The following is a 26407-nucleotide window of genomic DNA, read 5'->3' as shown; positions in this document are numbered from 1 at the left end:
TGACTATGAATATGTTGTAAAGGCTTTCTCATTAAAGTAGTATTTGTTATATCTACATCTACATAGCGATTCTAGGTGAACTTATGGAGACTAACCTCACATTGTTGAACAGAATAATTTAATACTTGCTGAATAGAATTTTGCCTGTGCTATCATTTTTCCAGTGAGCATTCCTGAATTCAACAAAACTAAAACATCTCTATTCTATATTTGTGTTATATTGAGTATGATAAATACAAATAACAATAAAGATAGATGTTTATATTCTGGGAGTGACTCCTGCAAAGAAAGTATATGAATCACATAAAATTAAGCTGTCAGTTCCTAATTTAGAAAGAACTATTCCACACTATACCAGCAAATGTAAATATCAAATAAACAAAGTTTTGGAAAACAAAACAATGCAAATGCCCTCTATTGCTATTGTCACTGAAATTAGGGTCAGTGTTCCCTTTACATTTACTTTCCAGGTGTAACAAGTAGATATTTTATTAGCTACAGGAGCTAACATGTTTCAAGCAAACCATTTTACACTGAATCTGGGCTGGAATTGTGTACTTACCTGAAAAAAGTTTATGACTTCCCCCGGTTCAAATATAAAATTGATCTTTGAAGCAAAATTTATAGTTAATCTTAGTCACGTCCTTGAGCTGTCTTCTAGGACACAGGAGTGAACCAGACAAATGAAAGTCACATGTACATGTATAAAATTTGATATGGTACTTGTTGGACTACTCAGATTTATGGGATAACTTTCATTGGCCTAACCATATTCAGTTTAGAGCTATGAGATAAAGCATTTACTCCTTATAAGGTTAGTAAGTTGCTTATACACCACTATTTATGTCATCCCCATCAAAAACAACAACTACAGCAAGAAGCTATATTAAATCCTCTCAAGAATATCTGATATAAAGTTGGAGAATGTTGAACATTTTTTTTCAAAGATTTATTTTTATTTAATTACTTTTGGGTGACTTACTGATAAAGGAAGGCAGGCAAGGCAAAAGTTCATTTTTCTACACAAAGGGAATATTACAATCTTGCCTAGTATGTTGTAATATATAATCTCAAAAGGGACAATATGGGAGATATGAAGACATCACTAAAATATTATAATGACTTCTCTACAAAATGAATATATATTCATGGGCACTCTAAAAAAGTGACAGTGTAAATTGTTGAATTTTTGTATTGCATTTGGCTGGTTAGAAAAATAGAAGGATTAAAGGCAGGTAGAAGGCAATTTATGGAGGGCTGAAGGGTGGCCATTTATTGAGAGCAAAATAGTCAAACCCTGAATGATCTTGATGGAGAAGTGAAGTTTAAGTAGGACTAAAAGGACAAAATGGAGAACTTTGTGAGAGGCATAGGAAATCATGATATCTTATTCCTTCTCACAACTGCTTTTCCCATTCAAAGAGAAGGAAATGGTCTGGAGATCCTATAAAAAGGGTGATATGATGGAGATTAGGTCAAATTGAATTCTATACAGGACTTTTTAATATTGGAGAAACAGAGGATGGGTATGTCTGGGTGCTGCACACAATTTCATTCAGAATCAATGACACCAAGAGGAGATAATAAATTCTTAGCTTATACTCTGTGTGGTATAAAAATATACTGACACTGCAGGGGAACATGAAAGGAGAAGTGCCATGAATCTAATACTTTCCAATTGGTTTCACCCTGTGAGTTTTAATTTTTTCTCTAAATTGTTAAGCCTTGGCCACCAAGACAAAGGCCTCGCCAGTGTTTATAAGTTTCATTTCAACTGGCTAATCACAAATAAGATGGGGAAAAAACTATGAGCTTTCTCTTTCAATACATCTAGCATTGATTTATTGATGCGTTAGGGAGAAAAGTATCCCATAGTTACTGTGTGACACTTTCTAGGACAACATTTTTTATGACAAAACTTCAAGTGGGAGGCATATAAAAAATAATGATGAGAGAAATCTGTGCATGGCATAAAGATGTGTCTTCATAAATCTGTGAGAAGTATAAGTCTCTTTGAACAGTAGTCAAGGAAGCAATGTACTCTCAAAGTGAGCATAGAAATAAGGTCTTGTACTCATACTTCTAAATCTGAGTCTGATAATCTTTAGGATGAAGCTGTCTGAGCCTTGAAATTTTTCATGGTTATGCCTCCATGAATCCAAACACTCATTTTTATGTTTTATCTGAAAGACACTTGTTGAACACCAACTATACATAAGGAATTGTGAAAGATTAAAAAGTTATCTTAAACCTTGCTATCAAAAATTTTTAGTAGCACTCAGTGAGAAACAAGATACGTACTCAAAGTCAACAGAGAAAAAGGCATTATCTCTGAAGTATCATAAGATGTTCAAGTGCTATATGTTTATTCTGTGATTCTTAAGGAGCAAAGTGTATTGGAATTCAGGAGGTCATGTGTAAAGCCCAGCCATGGTATTTTTAAAAACCTTTCCTTCTCTACTTGGCCTTAAAATATAGACATTCTTCTGAACTCTTAACTGGGTCTCCTTTTCTTCTCACTGTACAAGTAGTATTATATTATACATTCAAAAGATTTGAGTTGTGAGGAAGGATATATAAATATGTAAAGAGGCAGAATGAAAATAATATGGAGTACTGGGGTTTACGGCAAACTAGGTATGTCATTCAAACTCAATTTCAAATGATCACCTTCAGGTTTACAAAAGGCATTCTTTGTTCAAACAAAACAAGCCTGTTGGCCACATTTGTCCCAGAGTTCAACAGTTGTTACTTTATATTCTCTTTAAGCATCTAATTTGCTCCCCATTGTTCGATTGACATCTATATTTTCTAAATCTTATATAATGCTAATTATTCAACACCAACAGCTATTTGTACCTAATATATATGCATTTGGTTCCATATAAGACCTTGAACATAAGAAAGGTCAAGACTGATATGGTCCGTGCATTTCTGGAGCTTGAGACCTACCTGTGACAGACAATAAATAAATCAGTAAATAAATAAATGATTACAAATTAAAATATGTGTTCTGAAGGGAATGAAGATAATGAAATAATAGAGTATAATTAGCACCTAATTAGAGAATACGGTAAGGAAAAGCTCTTAGACTGAGGTAAAATTTCTGTGAGTGCTTCTTTTGTGTCCCCCTCATATTACCAGAGAATGGAGCATTCCCCACCCCTCCTCATGCAGAAGGGAAGAGAAAAGCCAGGACTTTTTCTACATTACTATGAATTCCTGTTAACCTCTAGCTTTCTCTTAAATAGGCTGGAGTGATGGGATAAATGGGGATATTGGAAAAATCTTACCTCTTAATATCTGGTAAGGACATTTCTAGATGATAACTATAAATTTTTGGATACTTGCCAACTATTGTTCTTAAATTTGGAGATTTTATTTTGAGTTAAGAGTAAATTTATTATTTAAAACCCTATTACAGGTATTTTTACTCAGCGAGTACTATGATTTGATTTATGATTTCTAAAGATCAATCTACTCAGAGAAGAATAGTTTGCAGGAAGGATAGATTGAACCTGCAACACAAGTTAGGTGACTTTGTTGGTAATCTAGGCCTTGCTATTTAATGGGTGACCCATGGAATAGCAGGGGCAATTCACCTGGGAACTTGTAAGAAATGATGAATCTCAGACCCTACATCAACTTACTAAAGCAGAAATATATAGTTTAACAAGATCCCCAGGTAATTTGTATGCTCATTAGAATTTGTGAAGGACATGTCTAGAGGAAACATGATGGTTGCTTTGGCTAGTGATGAGTGTGGAAATGAGGAGAAGAGAACAGATACGATATATATTTTTGAGAGAGAATTTTCCTATGACTTGAATATGATGAGTGAGGAAATCCAGAATGATGACTTGTTTCTAGCTTGAGAAACATAATGGTGGCTTATGATATTTGAGAGAGGAATATACTTGGTGGAAATTAAGGACAAGAGTTCCCATTTGGTCACATCAAGTTAAAATTATCAAGAAAATATCTTAATTGCTATACCCTGACTCATGCCTACCTTCTATGCTATTAACCCCATTATCTTTCTGTTTCATCCTAACTCCCTGGTGAAAAAGTATGATTAGTCTGGTCAATAACAATCCTAAGTAGACCATTTCTATGGTTTCATATTTTTTTACAATTTTTATTGGAGTATAGTTGATTTACAATGTTATGTTGGTTTCAGATGTACAGCAAAGTGAATCAGTTATATATATACATATATCCACTCCTTTTTTTTTTAGATTCTTTTCCCGTGTAGGGCGTTACAGAGTATTGAGTAGAGTTCCCTGTGCTATACAATAGGTTCTTATTAGTTATCTATTTTATGGTTTCATAGTTTTAAAAAATACAAAATTTTCCCAAAAGTGTCATTTAATTTATTTTTTTCCATTACTTGACAATTCTATCCTGGTAATCATAATTTAGTTAATGGTAACTCTTTCCTTTGTTGCTGATTCCATCTTCTGTGAGCTAAAATTATTGTCTAAACAAGACAAAACTCTTTCAGATCCCCATTCTAAAGAGTGTTAGAATTTTGAAAGGAAAATAACCAAACGATTATTCAGAAAAAGGAAATAAAAACAAAGCCAATACAAAAGAAGTCACTTCTGTGTCTAATAAAATCTTCATTTTCTTTTGTACAGCTTTCAAAATCAATGGCAACTATACAAAATCAGTCCTACTTCTGAAAGGGTTAGTAGGTAATTTGTGAATACCCATTGGTAGATGTGGGTAATCATCTCTGATTAGAATATATTAGATTGTACATCTTTTTAATTGCTATGTGTTTTCTGGCTTCCTGGTCAACAAAGAGATACTTATCTACCACCTAAAGAACAATACATCACCACTGGCAGGGCAACATCATTGGGAATAAATCCCAAGGCAGAGCATCATAAGGATTTTGTGATTTCCATGGTGGCTATGGGAAAATTAAAAAGTGATTCTCTAAGGTGGGCTACAAGAAGGTTACAAAATGCTATCAAATACCCCTTTTAATGTGCACTATTTTATTAATAATACTGTGCATTTAATGAGTTTCCCTCTATAGGGGTTTCTTTCCTGTTATATCTTGAGCTGCCTTAAGAATAGGGGTGGAAAAACTGGTTCAAACAACAAGGTCAGAGCCACTTTTTAAAAAATTTATAAACAATTAAAAAGTAAAAAATACATTTTAAGCCTAGTGCTAAATATTGCAATATCTAACATTTACAGGGATACTATTCATATTCTGATTTAGAGTTGAGGAAGCAAATGTACTGAGGGACTAAATAACTTGCTCCAGCTCATTCCACTAATAAGTAGCAGAGCTGGAATTAAAACCCAGGCAATCTGGCTTCTGAACTGTATTCTTAACCTCATGCTAAAACTGCCTCAGCTGGATTATGCAACACACACACAATTCTGTACACAGCAGGTATAGGATCATTTCAGTGATGTCACAAAAATTTGTTCTCTATTTTTGAACTGTTCAGAATGATTTGCATGTCACATTAGATAAATTCCCATGATTATATGTCTCTCTATCAGTCTTTCTCCTTAGTAAGAAACATGTAAACACATACAGTTTACATGCTTTGAAATTATATAAATGAACATCTTTAATCATGATTTAATGATTGTATATAATACTTACATAGCCATTTCCTTGAAATTTTATCTCTTGATAAGATGCAGTAAAAACCTTTGTGAATATTTGCTGAATAATTTCTACTATGGTAATTTGGTGAGGCTGGGATAGAAGTCAGAAGACATAGTAATCTCCAATAGAGTATACCACCATTTTTTAAAAATTTACATTATGTTTACTACAACTCCCAAGGCATAAAGTACAGGCTGGCTTGGGGTCATATATTTTATAGATACTAAGCAAATCCATTTCCCAAAATATCTACTAAACTTGAGGTAATGGTTTTCTCCTCCAGACCCCTTCTAAGTATACAGTGCTTCTCAGTGGGGTTTCTGTTAGCATATTCGGTGGGAAAATTCTTCATTCTGTATAGCTCTCACACATATTGTAGGACATTTAGCATGTATGTCCCCTGGTCGCTGTAAGCCAGTGATAACTAAAACTGCCCCCACATTTCCAAGTCACCTTGATGGAGAACAACCAAAGGAATTAGGGGAAAATGAAAAATAAACATTTCTACCACTTGCCTATCCACTTTCCTCTCCTTCTCCATGTATAACAGACCAATTTGAGCACTCAATAGGAGGCACTTAAAAAAAGGGGAAAGAGGCCTATTATGTATAATTGAGAAAAAATGAAAAGAAGCAAATGGTAATACCTCCTCTCCAGAAAGGCACTCATGATCCAGACATGCTCCATCATGATGGGTGCAGCTGGTTAGAGACGCATATTAATGACCACTTTTGCACCATGACTTGATGGCTGTAGCACTGTCTTTTCCAGTAGTTTGTTTTTAAAAGTGAATGCCATAGAAAGGGTGTATTGTCATGGAGCATCATCCAAAAAGTTGTGCACAACAGTATCCTCACTTCTTGCCAAGGCTTCAGTCCTACCATAGTCCTCTTTGTCTGCCTTTCTGCAAAAGGACATTGCTTTTGTCCATCACAGCTGGGTCTGGTGGTCACAGGGTGCTCTCCCCTAGGATTTGGGAGCTTAATTCTTACTAACTGATTTGCTTCATTATAATTATACAGAGCATAGTAGCACTTTGAGATGTAAATATTTTCAAATGTATTCTGAGAAGTAGGAAATTATCTCTAATTCAATGTCTGTTTAAAACCAAAATCTTAAAACATAGTCTGTATCTTAATTTAATGTAGATTTAAGCATATTCAGTGTAATTCTCAATTTAACTTTCCTAACATGAAATCATCATGTACAGAGCACTTAATGCAATTATCATCTACATAGGTTACTTTAATCATGGGCTAACATGTCAAATTTTCTTTTGTTATCTTGAATTATTAGTGGAAGTTACTTAACTTTTCATTGATTGTAATCTCTAAGTAGTCAGGAGCTGTGCTTTATTCTTCTTTGGGCTACCCACAGTTCCTGGCACAAGACCAGGAGAGGGAATGCTCAATATATATTTTTTATTTGAAATATTTGTATTTTTGTTCAGCTTTCAACATGATATGCAAGATTATCTTCTGTGAAATCTCTTCACTCTCTTGCACTCATCTAAAGCCAATTGTTAAGACATACATGTTCTATGTCAGTAAGATGTACAGCATTATGATTTACCAGTCAACTTCATTACTAGCTTTGGCACTATCATTGGCACTGTCACTTTTTTTTAACAAACTGCTAACAGATAAAGTAATAAGAGTATTAGAAAATACATTGCTGTAGGAGCTGTTGTTATTGAGGGCAAAAGGGAAAGGAGTTTGTACATTTCCCAGAAATATTAATAATTAAAAATTCCCTCAAATTTGACTCACCTTGTAGCCGAAGCCATATCTCTGAAAACAAAAGTTTTTGCCATGGCTTCTACTTGAAGGTTTATTATGCAACTTAATCATAGGTGTCATGCCAACTCAAGGTGTTTAAAATGCATTTATTGTGATGAGTTGATGCATGGTCATTTTTCAATTATGTTAATTTAGTTAAATTACTAATAATGATAATGTGAAAAAAACTTCATTTGTTTTTCATACGTAAATCACAACCAAATCTGGAACTACTTTAGAAACTGCTTACTCAGACCAGTATCATTAATTTGCATGAGAGACTACTTTTTGGTAACATTGCCCTATTATTTTAATTTTTAAAGAATGAAAGTGATGTCCTGAATATTGAATAAATAAAGAGCAATTTATGTTACTGGCTGTTAGGACTTGCCTTAAGCAAAATTGTGAACATTCTAGAAAGGCAAAAAAGGCACCGGTTTTCGTTATGAGAACATATGCATTGGTTTTCAGGTATATCCACCAATAATTCAGGTACATCCTTGCTTGGGCTTGTCTCTGGTTCATGTGTCACATTCTCATCTAATTTGCCAGATTACTATCAACGTTACTCTGTCTGTGTCATATCTGCGTAGCGTCTTTCTCTCTTAAGAAACTAACTAATATAATAAACACTAGCTAATGGTTTCACACATAAACCCATTACCCCATTCTAGGAACCATATTTATTCTTTGAGAGAAGTTTAGTGGACACCTAATCATTTGCTCTCCCTTTCCTGGTAGATTTCCAGAACAGCGGCTAAGTGCCTGGCACACTCAATCTCCCTTCTGAAGAACATGACCAGAAACAGGATACTTTCCGCAAGTGGTCAGGTTTTTTATCACCTGACTGGGCCACCATGATACAACATATTAGACCAGGAATCTGCACCCTAGCAAAGACAACTGTTTCTAAGCTGTCTTCGAACTAGAATGCTGCCTAATAGTGTTGCCTCAAAGTAGAGAGTGACTAACTGATACCATTCAATTCTATCTCTTGGGGAATTTGAATATGAAGCAGAGAGAGAAAGAGGCAATCACAGTAGGAGACAATAGAAGGAAACAGTAGTCATGGAAGTAGAGGAGTAGAAAGGAAGGAGAATGAGTTACTGTGTGGCCAAGTCTCTGGAGTAAGGGCTATTTTCTCTGTCGAGGGAAAGACAAGCTGACTAGGTCACTGGTCACTAAGGCTGATATTGGTGCTCCAGAACTGCTACTGCATCCTGAATGGCAAAGGGTACTGACTGAGGTTTCCTGGTGAGACACTTTCTTGTGTTCCCTTTTTTCTATGTAGCTTTATAATAATCCCCCTTTATACGAGGTAACCTCTTTATCACTATTCTACTATGCAATTGACCCCTGAACAATCAGGGGGGTTAGGGGCACCCAGCCCTTCCTTGCACAGTTGAAAATCTATGTATAACTTTATAGTCAGCCCTCCATTCAATGGTTCTGCCACCTCAATTCAACCAGCTGCAGATAGTATAGTACTGCAGTATTTATTGAAAAAAATCTGCCTGTAAGTGGACCTGCAAAGTTGAAACCCATATTGTTCAGTGGTCACCTGTAATCTGTAAAACCTCAGCTAATAAGCTTCCTCTATTGGTCCTTTCACAACTGTACAGTTTTTATAGCATTATATCTGCAAAGGCATGTAATTTCATACTAGCACTCACGAGGGAGCCTAGCTGAATAACTCTGGTTGCCACTACTGATTTCATCTACAGCACAGGTACCCTCTAATTTATAATTCCAAAGTCCTGGTGTTTTGGATTAAGACTAGAGTTTGTTTAACTTGATATTAACTCTCATCATGCACAGTTACAGAAACATTGCTTCTGTTGCTTTTATCATTATTTTTGTTTCTGAATCTTTATTTGTATCAATAACATTTAGTAAGCTCTTGAGGAATACAGAATATGGTTTTTATTGCCTTTGGAAGCAGGCACTGTCCATACGTCACCCATATTCCCTTGACATTCACCGTAACTGTGTACTGGACTGTGTGAGGGCCTCCTCTGACAGCAGGTGTGCACTCTGCCCCTCACATGGAAGATGTGGAAGTACAGGTGACAAGACAGAACACACCCTGGAGTTGCTTTCTTCCAATGATGAATGAGAGTTGGCAAATATATACACCAACTTCCTGGCCCCTCTGTTTGGGATCATTTCTAACTCATGTGGGGTATGTTATATATAGTCTGCCAGATGTTCCCAGTGGAACTGAGCCCTAGGTGCTGAAAGTTGTATCTCACTCATTAATATCCTGTATTGGCTTTCTTATCTTTCTTCTTTCCCCACTACTCTACTGATACTTTCCGGAATTGCCTCAAATATTTGTCTCAGAGTCTGTTTCTGGGGAACCCAACTGAAAATACTCTGTTCCCTTTCAATGCCATTTTATAGTTGGAACTTAGGCAAAGCTCTCATGTATAAAATGTATGACATTTCCTTATTTTAAGAGTAATATGTAAATCTCCATATAGTCTGAAATGAAGAGATGTAGTTGGCAAATCATAGAATATCACATGTTAGCAAATATCTTTCATCACTAGTTTTATTAAAGTATAAAAACATGCAAACAAACATCTTAACACTTACTCTTCTGTTCTTTCCTAAAGTTAAACTAGAACATGCAATTTCTAACTTAGGTTATCATCTAGAGAAGGGACATGCTTACAGGATAACTGACTTTGCTATGCCACTCCTACTGTCTCAGTTACCTTATAGTATATAGTTCCAAAGTCCTAGAACTTTTTATAGAGAATATGTAAACTTCAAAATGACAAGTTTCTTTGTCATATATAAATATATATATATAAAGAACTTATGAATCTGGAATAGTTTATAATGATCTCAAAACCGTGCTGAAGTCCATGGTTATGTATTTAGTTGAAATAATTTGTAGTAATAAATTTTAACAACTTTATTGAGGAATGTGTCATATATAATAAGTTGCACCTGTTTAAATTGTACAATTTGATAAGTCTTGACATTGGTCTATAACCATGAAACCAGGACTACAAGTAAGAAAATGAACATATTTATCACTACCAAATTTCTTTCTGCCCCTGTATCATCTCTCTCTCCCGCTCTCCCATCCGCAGGCAAACACTGATCTGCTTTCTGACACAGGAGGTTATTAAGAATCTTCCAGAATTTTACATAAATAAAATTGCATGCTTTATTTCTGGCTTCTTTTACTTGAAATGATTATATATTAAGATTCTTCCACTTTGTAGCCTGTAGTTCATTACTTTTTTATTGCTGAGTAGTATAACATCATATGGATATACCACAGTTTGTTTATCCATTCACTTGTTGGCTTTTAGGTTGTTATCAGTCTTTTGGGTGTTATAAGTAAGCTTTATGTGAACAATCATGCACAAGTCTTCTCTATGAACATATGCTCTTATTTATATTGGGTAAAAGCTAGGAGAGGAATGGTTAGATTATATGTTAGCTATATGTTTTTCAGGTGTATTTATTTAAGAAACTGCTGTTTTCCAAAGTGATTGTGCCATTTTGTATCCTTAACGTGAATGTAAAACAATTCTAGTTCTTCTATATCCTCATTAACATGTTGCCAGGCCAGTCCTTATGTATGCATGTATGCATGTATTTATTATTTTTGCATAAGAGATACATAGTGGTGTCTCACTGTAGTTATAATTTTCGTTTAACAAATAGCTAATTGTGTTGGTTATCTTTTCCTGAGATCATTTGATGTCTATATGTCATCTAACTATCTGTCTATCTAATCTAGCTGTATTTTTGCTGTTGCTGTTGAAATGTCTGTTCAAATCTTTTACCCATTTAAAAAAGTTAGGTTGTTTCTTTCCTGATTATTGAGTTTTGAGGATTTTTTATAGCGTCTACGTAACAGTCTTTTATTAGCATATATTTCTCCCAGTGGCTCCTTTTTTCATTATTCTTATATTTTCTTTGGAAGAGCAGACGTTTTTAATTTGATGAAGCCAAAGTTAAAATATTTTTTCTATTACAGATTATACTTTGTTATCATATTTTAAAATTCTTAGCTAACTCAACATCCCAGATGTTCTCCCATATTTACTCTAAAATTTTTATAATTCTCAATTTTATATTAAGGTCTATGAACCTTTTAATATACTTGTGTATGGTACAATGTATGTAACTCTTTTATTTTGCGTATCCAGTTGTTTCTATACCATTTGTTGAAAAGACTGTCATTTCTCCATTGAATTGCCTTTGCACCTTTGTCAAAAATAAGTTGTTTATATATGCCAAACCTATTCCTGAACTCTTTATACAATTCTCTTAATATAATTGTGTATCTTAATGACAACACTACACAGTCTTGATTACAATATGTTTATAAAAACCTTAAAATAGGTTTATTTTGATTTTCCAAAATTGTTTTTCATATTTCCATATGATTTTCTGGAACAGTTTTCAATTTCTACAGAAGAAAGCCTGCTTAATTTTAGACTGGAACTGCATTAAATTTATAGATCTATTTGGAGACAATTTGCATCTTAATGATATTGGGTCTTCTAATTTATGACTAAGGTATAGCTCTCCTTAGGTAAATTTTTCAGCAATATTTTCTAGTTTTTATTGTATAAATATTTTACATTTTTCTTTTATCCCTAGATATTTCATATTTCTGGTGCTATTTTAAATGGTATTATTTTTAAATTTTACTTTCTAATTACGTTTTCTGATGTTGCTAGTAAGTACAAATGTAACTAATTTTTTGTATCGATCTTCTCTCTTGGGGCCTCGTTAAACTTACTTAGCTGTTGTAGTTTACTTTTTTTTTAAAGATTCCATCAGATTTTCTACAGAGATGATCATGTTGTATGCAAATAAAGAGTTTTACTTCTGTTTCAGTCTTGATATCTTTCTTTCTCTTTCTCTCTCTCTCTATTTCTTTCTTTCTATTACCTTATTGCATTGGCTAGGAGCTTTAATACAATGCTGAATAGAAGTACTGCAAATAGATAATTTTGTTACTGACGTTAGGTAGAACGCATTTGGTCTTTCACTATTAAGATGTTACATGTAGGGTTTTCATATATACTCTTTACTGAGTTGAAGACGTTTCTCTTTGCTGTAGTTTTTGTATAATGTCTGACTGCTTTTGGTGTGATTTTGGTGCAGGATAACTCTAACTTAGTAAAAATAGTTAGAAAGTCTTATCTCCTTTTCAGTTTTTTGTAAGAGTTCATGCCAAATTGATATTATTTCCTCCTTAAATTGGTAAAATTACCAGTGAACCCGTTTGGGCTTGCCTTTTGTTTTTATTGTTGGAAGATTTTTTATTACAAATGCAATTTCTGTAACAGATAAAAAGATACTTAGGCTGTTTCTGAATGAGCTTTTGTTTTTGAGGAATAATTTGTCATTTCATCTAAGCTGTCAAATTTATTAGCATATGGTTTTTCGTGATGGGTTCTTATTATCACTTTAATATCGTAGAATCTCTAGTGAAGTCTCTCTTTTTCATGATCAATTTGGCTAGGTGTTTATTAATTTAATGATCTACCGAAAGACACAACTTTGCATTTCACTGGTTTTCTATATTTGTTTTATTTTCATCTATTTCATGTATTTCTGCTCTGACCTTTATACGTTTCTATATTCTGTTTACTTTGGGTATTTACAAAATAGCTTCTATGATTCTCCCTAAGGTTTTAAACAGATAGAATACAAGTATTGTAATTCTTATAATGTTTGCTAACTCTAGCACGTGTATTAGTTCTAAGGTGGCTTTTTCTTACTCTTTGCATGCTTTGTAACTGTGCATGTTCTTTGTTGGCTGTTGGATATTTTTGAATTTCTATAAATACTTTTGAGCTTTCTTCTGGGACTCAGAATAACTTGAAATAACTTGAAAATAGTTTTGCCCTTTCAAATTTAGCTTCTAAGAATTTTTAAGAATGCCCAGAGCTGTGCTCAGTTTAAGGCTAATTACTCCTCATCACTGAGTTTACCCTCTTGTATACTCTACCAAATGCCTCATGTATTGTGAAGTTTTCTCTGCAGTAATTTGGAATAAAATGGAGCTCACAACATTTGTTTACTATCTCTCGGGGATCACTAAACTTCATTTTCTGATATCTGGAGTCTTACAAAAAAGTGTTTTATATATTCTATCTGATATCCGTTTATTTTAGTATGTAGAGCAAATCTAGCCATTTTTATTCCATCTTGGCCAGAAATGGAAATCTGTTGGCATAATATTTTAAATGTTCAGTTACTCAGAAAATGTGATAACTAAATATTACATTTAACATCCAAGGCTCTTTAAACTTATATATATGTATATATCTATCTCTGTAGGCAAATCTCATTCACGCTTCACAATATTGTTTATAAAAAGTCTCTATTTCAAATAACATTTAATATTATTAGTTCTTAAAAGTTTTAAATGTGAAGAGTCCCAGAATGCATATAGAAATAAGGTTACATATACTGGCTGAAGGTGTTTGTTTAATAAGCACACACAAAAAATCACTAAATTGTCTTATGGTTATTTAAGTAATCAGTTATTTAATTAAATGAATATATGTATAAGTGTATACATATGTGCCACAGAGGTACAGGCCACTGGTTGGGAATCATGCTCTAAAGGTTTTCTGTAAAGCACCGATGGAGTTAATATAAGCTACTGAGAGAAATAGAGCGCTTTTTACTTATTTCCAAACAAAGATAATTTGTTAAACAAACAAACAGAAAGTTTTAAATGAAGTTATATTCTGCATGTAACTAAGGTATTGTTATTCCTTTCTGTCACTGTAAAAAATTATCTTTAATAGCTCCTATTTTTCTTTTCCTTTTTACTTTGATTTTTGGGTTGGAGTTTCAGAGGCATAGCCAACGATTAAGGAAATATAGAAAATAAAAGTGTCTGGAATTGTGAATCATTTTCTATTAATACCAGTATAATCCTATAATAGAAATAGTATTAATATGTGTTATATATATATTAAGACATTCATTCACTGACCAAAAAGAGATAGAAATTTGCATTTTATAGTTTTGACAATTCATTTGTATTTAGCTCAAATCTTTGTTAAACTTTCTTTTATAAAAGCAGGACTTTTTTTTCTTTTTTCTGATTATTAGTTTTTTAATACGTGCAGAGGAGTATTACTAGTAGGGGCTTTCTTTTCAGCTTCTTCTACTGGAGGTATAGTATGAATACTTTATTAGTTGTCAACAGATTGGTTTGTAGACATGTGCCTATGTTTCCTGTTTAAAACATTATGTCTCCCAGAAATGTATTTGCTAGCTAGAGGCAGTTTGACATGTGCACATCTCTTGGTGCTGTAGACAGGTAAAATGTGACATCACAAGAGCAGAATATGAGAATGAGCATTCTAAGGCAAATATCACATATCTCTCATTTCTAGTAACAAATAATGTCAACAAGAAGCTCAATTATTTTGCTCAAATTGAAAAATACACAGTGAATAAATACTTTAAAAAAGAGCCTTATTTAGGGAAGCAAATATTGCCGGTAACTGAAAAACTGAAGGTACGTGTCAGATTTTGACAGCATATTTTCCAATACACCTCTTCAAACGTAAAATCTAATCATATTCACCCTTTCCCATGCCATTTAATCCCCCTCCTTGATATATCCTGCTTCCCCAAATGCTATAATGAAAACCAGAGTTCATGGCAAAACTCAAGCCTCTCTGAGCTCCCTTATCTCTCATTAGTTGAACCCAGCTTTGTAAAATTTTATTCCTTCAGCACTCTTCTGTGGCCTAAGTGAAATTCAGACATCTATTGATATAAAAAAAGTAAAGGGAATAGCAGGGTAATTTCCTCCCAAAGGAAATATAGTGCAGTTTAATAATATATTGGGAACATGCGGCCAGGTCAGCCCGTTATTTATCCTTTTGGCTAGGCTATTTTATTTAGAAGTCAGTAGAAATAAAACCAGAGCATTCTATATAGAATGATTCAGTTATCATTTACTAGTTTCTGTGTTAAAAAAAACTGAAGAAAATTATTTTCCATTTTTCTGATTTGATTTGCATTTGCTTGAAATTCACCTGATAGAGATTAGTAATAAAATGGAAAAGGGAATAAATGGAAAATATTTAGAAAAGTACTGAAGTCAGTTTCCATTATTCCATGGAATAATGTAACATAATTTTTAATACTTAAACTTCTCCAGAAATAGAATAGGCTGCCTAGTAAGTCAGTGAATAAACTGCCAAAAGGAATTTTTAAAGCATTGTCCTGAATACTGTAGAAAGAAAGACTTTTGTCCTTGGAAATCTCTGCCTGTCTCATAAAACTTTTTCTTCTGGAATCTAACATCACGTTCTTTTCTGAATATTATATGGGTATATTTCTTAATTTCTTTACCGAGATATAACTAGAGAGTTGTTTACATAATTTACTCATTCTTTTCATCACAGAACCTTATTCATATGAGACTCTCAATAAATATATTTAATTTAGTAATAGTAATATTAGTGTATACAATTTATCAGAAAATATCTTGTATACTTAGCATTGATTATTTTGTTGAATATTTTTGAAAATCTTAGAAGGCAAGTACTATTATTTTCATCAAAGAAAATAACCATTAGGGATTTTAAGTGAAACCATGTATGAATAAATATATAAATTAGTTAGTAAATAAACATATGGATAAATGAATGTATAAATGTGAAGTTGGACTAGATTATATAGGAAATATATTTTCTGTATGTATGTAAGAGCTTTATGTTCTATGTCTATTAATATAAGAGCTATATATTAAGGTTTAATGAAATAATTATATATATTATCATCACCACTCCTGTAATTTCTCATTTTAGCATCTTTTGCATTGCTTACCACAGATGTATACATTAATAATTTCATCTTTGTTGCTATAAATATGAAGGAAAGGAGAGCGTGCAGAGATAAATTATGTAGAAATTAATACAACATCTACATATTCACGTTTACCAACAGACTTTTGGCTTTGCTCCCAATTAAATTCCTTTCAGTAAACATTTAATGGGCCTCTGCAAGGTACTGAATAATGCAATGAAACATTCTTATTACTTAGAGATGTAGGCTGTAGACTCATTGAAACAGCCTCTCTTGGAGTTATATGTGACATCAAATAGCCCTGCTGATTTGTTTTTTATTGGATTACTAGTTGCTGAGTATTATTAAACAGCAAGAAAATGATTCTTTACTGAAGACCAGTGTGATACCCTTTGACATAATGGAAAATAATGTAAGCTTATACTAATGTTGATCTACCCATAAGGAGGACTTTAGATATTTTTATTTTTCCTGTGTTATTAAGCATGTTATAATTTTATAGTTGGAGGATAAATTATATATGATTTTTGAAGGTTGTATTTTTCATCTTCAAGTGTCTTTATTTCTTTTTCCTATCTCAGAAGGAACTAGAAGATTATTGGAAAGAAAATAAAATGTTTAGGGACATCAGTTACAATTCAGTGGAAGCATGAACGGGAAGGAGACTGAGACTTGTCAGAAAATGGATTTTTTATTAAGCAAATAACTTAATGTATTATCACTGAGATCAAAGAGTGTTGGTTCTGATTATCAGTCAGAGCTGTCACAATCTAAAATGAAGCCATAAATTGAGACCTCTGCAACTTTATAGTAAGCATTTGTTTTCACTCCCATTGGTATTTTAGAACTATTATACCTTTATACTCTGAATTCACAATTCTGTCCCTTATTTGCTCTGTGAACCTTGTTTTATTTCTTAAACTCACTGAGTCTGTTTTTTTAATCTCTAAATTGGCAGGCCTAAGAATCAGATAATAAATGTGAAATGATTAGCACAGTGCTAGATATGTAGCTGATGTTCATAAATAAGTTTTTATTTTTATTTTTCCATCATTCAAAATTTCACCATTTTCTAATCCAATCTTCCATGAATCTGTTTGTTTAGTAGACCAATCCACAATGATGCTGCTGTCTTCTACTCACTTTTAAAGTTTGTGCCACATGTATTTAATTATTATTCTGAGTCTTCTCCATGTATTATTTATAACTCTTTCATGTATACTGAACTTTGTCTCAGAAACTGTAACTGACAAGATGCAAGCCTATCTAACCTCTAAGAACATGAAAGAGATGCAAGCATTTGTAGGGATTTAGGGATTTTAGAGGACCTTTATTCCCCACCTGGCACAGTGCTTCCATCTTTCATACTGCGTGGTAAAGAAAACTCACATGTCAGATTGGGGATCAGTGTAGCAAGCCACCTTTGAGAAGGCAGAAATACTAGTGAAGCAGATTAAAGCTCTGGGCATCTTCCAAGCAGGGCTACCATTTGAGTTAGATGTATCTGTGACTCCAGAAGGTATGCACTGGACACTACAGCAAAGACAACAGAGGAGAGAGTACCACTAAGATTTTGGTCCCAGCTCTAGAAGGAGATAGAAACCCAATATATCCCCATAGAGCAACAGCTTCTAGCAGTGTACACAGTGCTTCTCCAAGTGGAGCCTCTCAGGAAGGAACAGTATTTCATGGTAAGAACTTCCCTTTCCTATCAAGGGCTGGGTTGAGAAGACCTTCCATTGACATATCTCTGCCATGGCTCGGACTCCCACTTTAACTAAGTGATGTGCTTATTTGCAGCAGAGGAACACCCTGTCCTCCAGCACACCGTCTCTAGAAATGTGGGTGCTACTAGGCCCTGTAGAGTATGTAGATCCTCCAAATGCTCTTACCCCTATTCCTATGGCAACCCCTTGGCCTGTAGAGAGGGAATGAGGTAAATTCCCACCAGCGCCTGGTATACAGATGGGTCTAGTCTGGGCAACTTGCCCACAGGGACTGCAGTCACTATTCAGCCCAATATTGATACCATCTGGATGGAAACAGGAACAAAGTACAATAGCCAGTGGGTAATCACTCATGAGCCCTGACCGTTAACACTTTGCACTGACAACTGGGCTGTTCTAAAGGAATTAACCCTATGTCTTGGATAGTGGGAAGCCAAGGAATAGATGATGATGAATAAACCCTTGTGGGATCCTGATATGTGGGAAGACATTTGGGTTCACCTGCAAGAGCCTGAGAGAGTCCTCACGGTCTTTCACAGCTCATGAGGAGCTGACAACGCTGGCAATCAGGAAGCTTAATATTCCTTAGCTCAGGTATGAGCCCTAATAACTGACCCGTTAGGAGATATGGCAGATTGAGTACATAGAAAAAGTGAACACCATAGCGCCCTAGTAGGATGGCGTATTGCCAAAGATGCCAGATTGCTCTTGAAATACAACAACTTTGTTAATGCATCAACAGCATATCCTATATGTTCTAAACAATGTCCAAGACAACTGTCAAAGAAGTCTGGGGCCATTCACCAGAGTTCCCAACCAGTGAGGGATTGACAAAATGATTATATCGGTCCCCTCCACCAAGTAAGCCTTCTAAATATGCTTTCATTTGTGTGGACACCGTGTCTGGCATAACCCAAGCTTTCCCCTGTCACCACGCAAACCAGGCTGCCACCCTGAGGGATTTAGAAAGGCTGAGAACCAACTATGGATACCCTCTTCATCACATAGACAGTGACTGTGGGTCACATTTCAAAGGACATGATGTGCAAGAATGGATAAAAGAACATGACATTGAAAGGAGGTTCCATCTGCCCTGTAACCCACAAGCAACAGGGTTGGTAGAAAGGAAAAATGAAATATTAAGGCAGCAAATTAAATTACTAATAGGTAAAATCACCTTGGCTGAGTGTTCCAGGCTTTACTACGTTTGAATGATCGACCAGTAGGGCCTGTTGCCCCATATGCCAAGACTGAGGGCCCCTGCTAAGACATCCAATACTGTAAAGGTATGGAGGTGGCAGGAAACAGCCATTGCCCCAATTCTCACCATGGCTCAAAGTGCTATGCTGTTGAGAACACCAAGCCCCATCATGCCTGGGAAAGGCGTTATCCCCTGGAATTTGCAATGGAATGTCCCACCCGAATGCATGAGTTACTTCACATCGCTGGGCAAGGGAGAACTACTCAATCTCCACTGGTATCCCATCGTCCTGCTGCAAGTCAGGCCTGCTGAAATGTATTATACCTAGAATGGAACATGCACCATTGAAAGAGGAGAGAGAATGGGGACTCCTGTTCTGGTATATCCTGCCCCTAGTTCATTTCCTCACACCAGTGCTGCCTTTCCCAGACAACATGTATGGTATACACAACCATGCCAAGTTCCCAAAATTGCCAACTCCCTCTCAAGGCCAGAGGGCACATTCTATTTTCCACTGTACAATCATTTGGCCACCGTCTTTGTTCCCTCCATTGTCCTGGAGGACATATTAGCTCACAGAGAAGTCCTTACTGAATGCACCCAGCAAGCCTTAAATGATAGCTGACAAAGCCTGTCTTTCCTGAACACTGAAATGTCTCTAATGAGAAAAGTCCTACAAAATAGAATGGCCTTGGACCATATTACTACCTCATAAGGAGGCACCTGTGCCTTTATCCAAATGGAATGTTGTATATTCTTACCTAATGAGCTTGCATCTTTATTAAATCACATGAGAATACAAATAACACCTTTGTGATTCAACCTCCAACCTAGTGGATTTAATAAATCAGTGGTTTGGATCACAGGGTTCTTGGTGGGCAAAAAAGCAGTTACTTAGCTTGGGAATCATAATCTGTGTTTTTTTCTTGCGCGTGCCTATATTGTCTCTATGGTATCTGCATTCAGTGCAGTTATATAGCTGCCAAATGAACCACCTTCATGCTATGAAACCCTTGCTGACCATTCAGGGTACATTGCTGAAGATGGGGGCATATACAGTTGTAAGAGCCAATCATTAGGGAGAATGTTGGAGGGATCACTGAGAGGACATGACAGCTGGTTGACCCGGGGGCTGGGCACAGGCAACTGGAGGCTGCTCATCCCCTCCCCTGTCCTTGGAATATTCATTCTGCCCACTGTTCCCACAGTGGGAGATATTTTCAAGGATGAAACATTGAGAGAGCAAGGTGTTGTTGAGACCATCTGGACTGAATATGTGACTGAACCCAGTTAAGGCCTCTGTATAAACTTTTAAGATTCTGGCAGGTGAGTGCAGAGATCTACTCATATTGCAGCTGCCCAAGACAAGTCTCATATGTAAATTAACTTGCTTATTAAACCTGCCACCTACCAATCTGGAGTGATCTGCCTCTTTCTTCAGTCTCTCCTTGCCCTCTGCATATGGGAACCAATTTACAAACCAACAAACTGTAATAAATTGGCCAGAAATCTGTTGTAGTTCTAAAAGCCATTCTAATGTTAGAATAAGTAGGAATAAAACCAAGATGGAACAGTACTAAAAAGTGCAAAATGTTTTTTTGCACCTAGTTATTTTAATGTGATTCCAAAACTTCCAAAGATTTTGTTGTTATTTTTGTTGTTCCAGACTAGTTTTATTTATTTATTTTTTCACATGTCCACATTTCTGTATGTGATAGTCCTTTCCTTTTCTAACTTTCACTTTAAGTGCCTGTTCAACCCATTTTGTATTTTTGGATCCCTTCAACCCCTTTTAGCTTGGAATCCCTCTCCTGGGTTTGTTCTTAGCATACAGTAACTGGAAAACTATTCTAGGCTGGAGTCCCTAGAAGATTCACTTTGGTGACAGCCTATGTGCAAACGCCCTATGTGCAAGCACACCCCCAGAAGTGAAAAATAAGGAAAAAGAAGAAAGAGACTGTGAAAAGGGGAGAATGAATAAATGGGAGTGTGTTTCCAAGCTGTCCACAGCTCTGTAACAAGCATAACTGATCACTTGGTTTTGAAGGGAGTCTTCTGAGGGTCTGTGTAAACTGTTGTTTTTTTGAACAGACCATCTTGGGAGCGCAAGGAATTGTTACTGTGGCTTTGTTAGCCAAATTTCAGAATCAAGGCAAGTGCTAGAACCTGAGGTGATATGAAATAGTGAGTATACTGCCCATTCTGGTCTGACCAATGTGGCTTCTGGTTTCTTCACTGCTATGTTGCCTACTTTGATCTCTTAACCACTCCTACTCCACTCCTAAAGTATAAAATATAATGGTATACTTAATATTGTAATTAGATTTTCTCCTTAGATAGTATATAACAAAGTGTTTATGTGCACAAATTGTAGGTTCTGATAGCAGAAATTATTTCTCATGTTTTATGAGGTGGCATGAAAGTGGCTTTCAACATGTAGGATATTAGAAAAATTTGAGAATATTTCATAAAACCACAAAAAATATAAAACCATATGGCAAATAAAAGATCCATTTATCTTAGTGTTTTTAAAGAACTATATTCACAGACATGACAGCAACACTTTCCTAGGAGATGATAATTATATTGTATTCTTTTGCTGCTGATGGCAGAATTGACTTGATGGAATGTGAAAATTTATTTAGTTAGATAATATGGTTTTTAGTTAGATTATTGTATTAGATTTTTTTAATGATAATTGTAATGTCTCTCACTAGTGATAACTATTGGTTACAAGCAGAGTGAAAATGGTTCTAAAGGAACTTTAGCTATATTTTATGTAGCTGTTTAATTTAGTGTCTAAAAGCCTTCTTAGCCCAGTGGGCAGCATGTCAGTTTCATAATTTAGTGTCTAAGCGGTGCTTGGCATGGAGCACACGACACAAATGTCAGAAGATCAAAAGTTTTATTTTATTATCTGTTTGGCAGTGGTGTAGATAGTGGTTATTTATTGATTTATTGTTTATTAATATTATTTGGGAACAGTCTCTTTCTTCCCATTAAATCAGTGTATACTTCTGAGCTGCTGTCTAGCCCCTTAATTATATATGGGGATATGTAACTTTTCCTACCTAAAATTTAGCAGACACTAATGGAATCAGGGAGATGAATTACTTCTCTACCCCTTATAGAATTATTTTGAGAAACAAAGTTGCGGTGATAGTAATTACAACATAAAATAAACACATGATAAAGCAGGGAAAAAAAGAATTGGTCCACAATCAAACTGACAATGATTATTCTCTACTTCTATTTCTGAACATTCTGAATATTCTTATGTGCTGGTCACTCACAAATGTAATCCAGACTCTAATATCTAGGATATTAGTTTTATTTTATCCATTTTCTCATGACATTTTAAGAATATATAATGTGATCCAAAAAAAAAAAAAAACCCTTTCTTATAAATGCACATTTTGATGGAAAAAATAATAAAGGCCCTGAAGAAAAAAAAATCACAAAAGAACTACAAATGGGCTTCCCTGGTGGCACAGTGGTTGAGAATCTGCCTGCCAATGCAGGCGACACGGGTTCGAGCCCTAGTCTGGGAAGATCCCACATGCCGTGGAGCAACTAGGCCCGTGAGCCACAATTACTGAGCCTGCGCGTCTGGAGCATGTGCTCCGCAACAAGAGAGGCCGCGATAGTGGGAGGCCCTCGCACCGCGATGAAGAGTGGCCCCTGCTTGACGCAACTAGAGAAAGCCCTCGCACAGAAACGAAGACCCAGCACAGCCATAAATTAAAAAAAAAAAAAAAAAAAAGAACTACAAATGGTCTCTAAGCAGATAAAAATATATTCAATTTTACTAGTAACTGACTGACAAATGGACAAAAAAAAAGAAAATCCAGTCACAAATGGACCAAAAAAAGAAAAATCCTCCTATTTTCCATGTTGGAAGAGTTTTTGATGGCTCGGTGTGGGGAAATGAAAACTCCCAAAAAAATGCTAATGGCAGTGTGAATTACTTTAGTCTTTTTAGATGGAAATTCACAGTGCATATAAAAAATCTTAAAGTTGTCTCACTTTTGTTTCTAATAGAAATTAATCATAAGCAGTAGAGCTTTAACTACTAAGATGTTAGTTTCCTTTTAAAAAAAATAGTAAAATATTTGAGTAGCTATAGGAAATTAGTAATTAGGGCTATTCCATATAATAAAATACTTTAATATCATTTAAATGATTGTGTAGTAGAGTATTTAATAAAATGAAAATATATTTATAGCATAATTTTAGCAAAAAGAGAAGATTAAAATTCTAAATACTGTCATCCTTGATTTCAAAGTTACATACAAAAATGCCAGTGTTAATTAATTTGCCAATTCATTAATTGAGCAAATATTTTTTTTAACCACCTATTATGTGTGAGTTATACACAAGTGATGAAGTTGTGGGTTCTTGTGTTTTCTTTTTCCTTATCAACATTTAAAAAATTCTCTATAGTAAATGTGTTCTATATTATTTTCATATTAGAGAAACAGTATTTATGAACCAAAAGAATAAAATTAAAATGTTTTTAGTTTATTATTTTAACTATAGTATGTTTTTAGTTATACTAAGTTGAGAGTGTTAGCTAGTCTCCAAAAATGACCTCCTAATGAGACACATGTCCCAATATCCATGTCCGTGTTCATGTATAGTTCCTTACGCTTGAATCTGGATTTGCCCCGTAATTTGCTTTTGACCAATAGGATGCTGTGGAAGTGGTGATGTTTAACATCAAAGTCATGAGAAGCTTACGGCTTCTACCTGAGTCTTTTAAAACTCTTGTTCATGGGACTTTGCCTCTTGAGATGATCTTTTCAGAACTCAGTTGCCATGCTGTGAGAATCCCAAATCCCAAGGAATGGCCAAGGGTAGACATTCTGGTTTATGCCCCCAGTTCAACACTGAGCCAAAAGCCAGCATCAGTTGTCAAACATGTAAGTTAAATGTCCAACCCAGCTGAGACTTCAGAGAACTGCAGCTCCAGCTGACATCTGGCTAAAAGGGCATGAAAGACCCCAAACAAGACCTACTCAGCTGAGATCAGTCAACCCACAAAGCCATAAGAGGTGTTAATATATTTTTGCTCGAAATCACTAAGATTTAGGGTAGTTTGTTACCCAATAAGCAGAACAGAAAATTTTGACCTAAAATACTTAATAAGACTTTTGTGGGAATTCCCTGGCAGTCCAGTGATTAGGACTCAGCACTTCCACTGCAGCGGGCACTGGTCAAAAAAAAGCATTTTGTGGCTTAATGTGATCTATCTTCTAATGCTTCTTAAAATAGATCTACAATTGCTTCTCCTCTTCAGATCCACATTGTTAAGTGCTTTCCACGTGTATGGAACGCTTTTTTCATGCCTTCTTCCTCCCTTACCCTCATACAGGGTATCCATAGCTACTATCGAATATTCTGGAGGACTTGGAAATTTTCTGGACTATTTAAGGACAGTTTATGTAGTAGGGGAGAACAAGATTTTTGAACTCCTGTTCTGAGAATCCCTTTGGCTTTCTTTTTGAGTACTCCGTGAGAGAAGCCCTTCCTCTCCCTTCTACTTGCCAGACTCCATCTTATCTAGTCTCACAGACTTTTAAAGTTAGAATGCTTCAAGGATCAGTTCTCACAACTCCTCTCCTCTCTTCCTCATCCTCATGGCTTCAAATAACTTCTACATATGGCAAGGAGGAGTCTGAAATGTATATAACCAACTTGAACGTTTCCTCTGAATTTTAGATTCACATTAAACCATCTTTCACACCTCCATTTAAATGTGTATTAAACGAATTGAATTCCTAAATTCCTGATTCTTCCCACCCACCAACCACCATCACAACCAAAGTTGTTCTTCCCACATAATTAGCAATTTTAATAAATAGCAATTCTGTTCTTCCAGTTGTCAGGCCAAAACCTTAGGAGCCATTCTTGACTGCACTTTCATTTTGCCTCACATACAAGCATGCCTCGTTTTATTGTACTTCACATTATTGAGTCCCAAAGATACTGTGTTCTTTACAAATTGAAGGTTTTGGCAGCCCTGCATCGAGAGAGTCTGTGGTGCCATTTTTCCAAAAGCATTTGCTTACCTCAAGTCTCTGTGTCACATTTCGGTAATTCTCACAATATTTCAAACTTTTTCATTATTATTATATTTGTTATGGTGATCAGTGGTCGGTGATCTTTGATATTACCGTTGCAAAAAGGTTACAACTTGCTGAAGGCTCAGATGATGGCTAGCATTTTTTAGCAATAAAGTATTTTTAAATTAAGGTTTGTACATTGTTTTTTTAGACATAATGCTATATTCCACACTTAATAGACTACAGTAGAGTGTAAACATAACTTTTATATGCACTGGAAAACCTAAAAATTTCTGTGACTTGTTTAATGCAATACTCACTTTATTGCAGTGATGCAATATATCTGTACAGGCGTCCTAATTGATTTCCATCATCCCATATCTGCCTCTGCCCTCACAACTCTCTCCACAAGATACAAGAGCTATCCTAACAAAAAAAGATAATCTCACTCCTCTGCTTAAAACTGTTTGAGATTTCCACTTTCACTTACTAAATACCGAATTCTTTACAGTGGTTCTAAGGATCTATTCAATTGAGATTGCCACTACTTCTTTAATACTCTTCTCTGTGCTACCCCTCATCCACCCCAGTCCAGTACTACTAGTCTATTTCTTGTTCCTTGGCCTCACCTAGCAGGCTCCTGCCTCAATATCTTTGTACACCATTTCCCTCTGTTTGTAATGCTTTTCCCACTGATGTTTGCATAGTTTCCTTCCCCCTTTACTTTCAGTCTTTTTTCACATTCTACCTTTTCAATGATATCTTCACTTACCATCCTAAATAACAGTAATAATGAAGATGATTATGAGATTATGATGACAACAGTATCAACATTTTTGGTGTAATAATACTATGCATTGGGCCCTTTCTAAATATTTCATGAGTTTTAATGTTAAGTAACATTCCTTTGGTTACATCTAGGCATTCCGACTTGAGTCAGCATTCTTAATCATTTTATTACACCACTTCCCAATAAAATAGCAACATTCCTCCCTCCTGTGGCATTCGTTATCCATTTCACCACATTTAACTTTTCTTTAAAGCTCTTAGTACCTAACAGATCATTCACTTAATTTTTATTGCCTCTGATCCCTTCCTCCAAAAGCAATGTAAGTTCTAAGAGTGCTTGGACATTTGTTTTGTTCACCACTATATCCATATCACCTAGAACAGTA

The sequence above is a fragment of the Balaenoptera physalus genome (assembly GCF_965194825.1).
Source record: "Balaenoptera physalus genome assembly, chromosome: 1".
Classification (NCBI taxonomy): domain Eukaryota; kingdom Metazoa; phylum Chordata; class Mammalia; order Artiodactyla; family Balaenopteridae; genus Balaenoptera; species Balaenoptera physalus.
Note: the sequence above shows the minus strand (reverse complement) of the source record.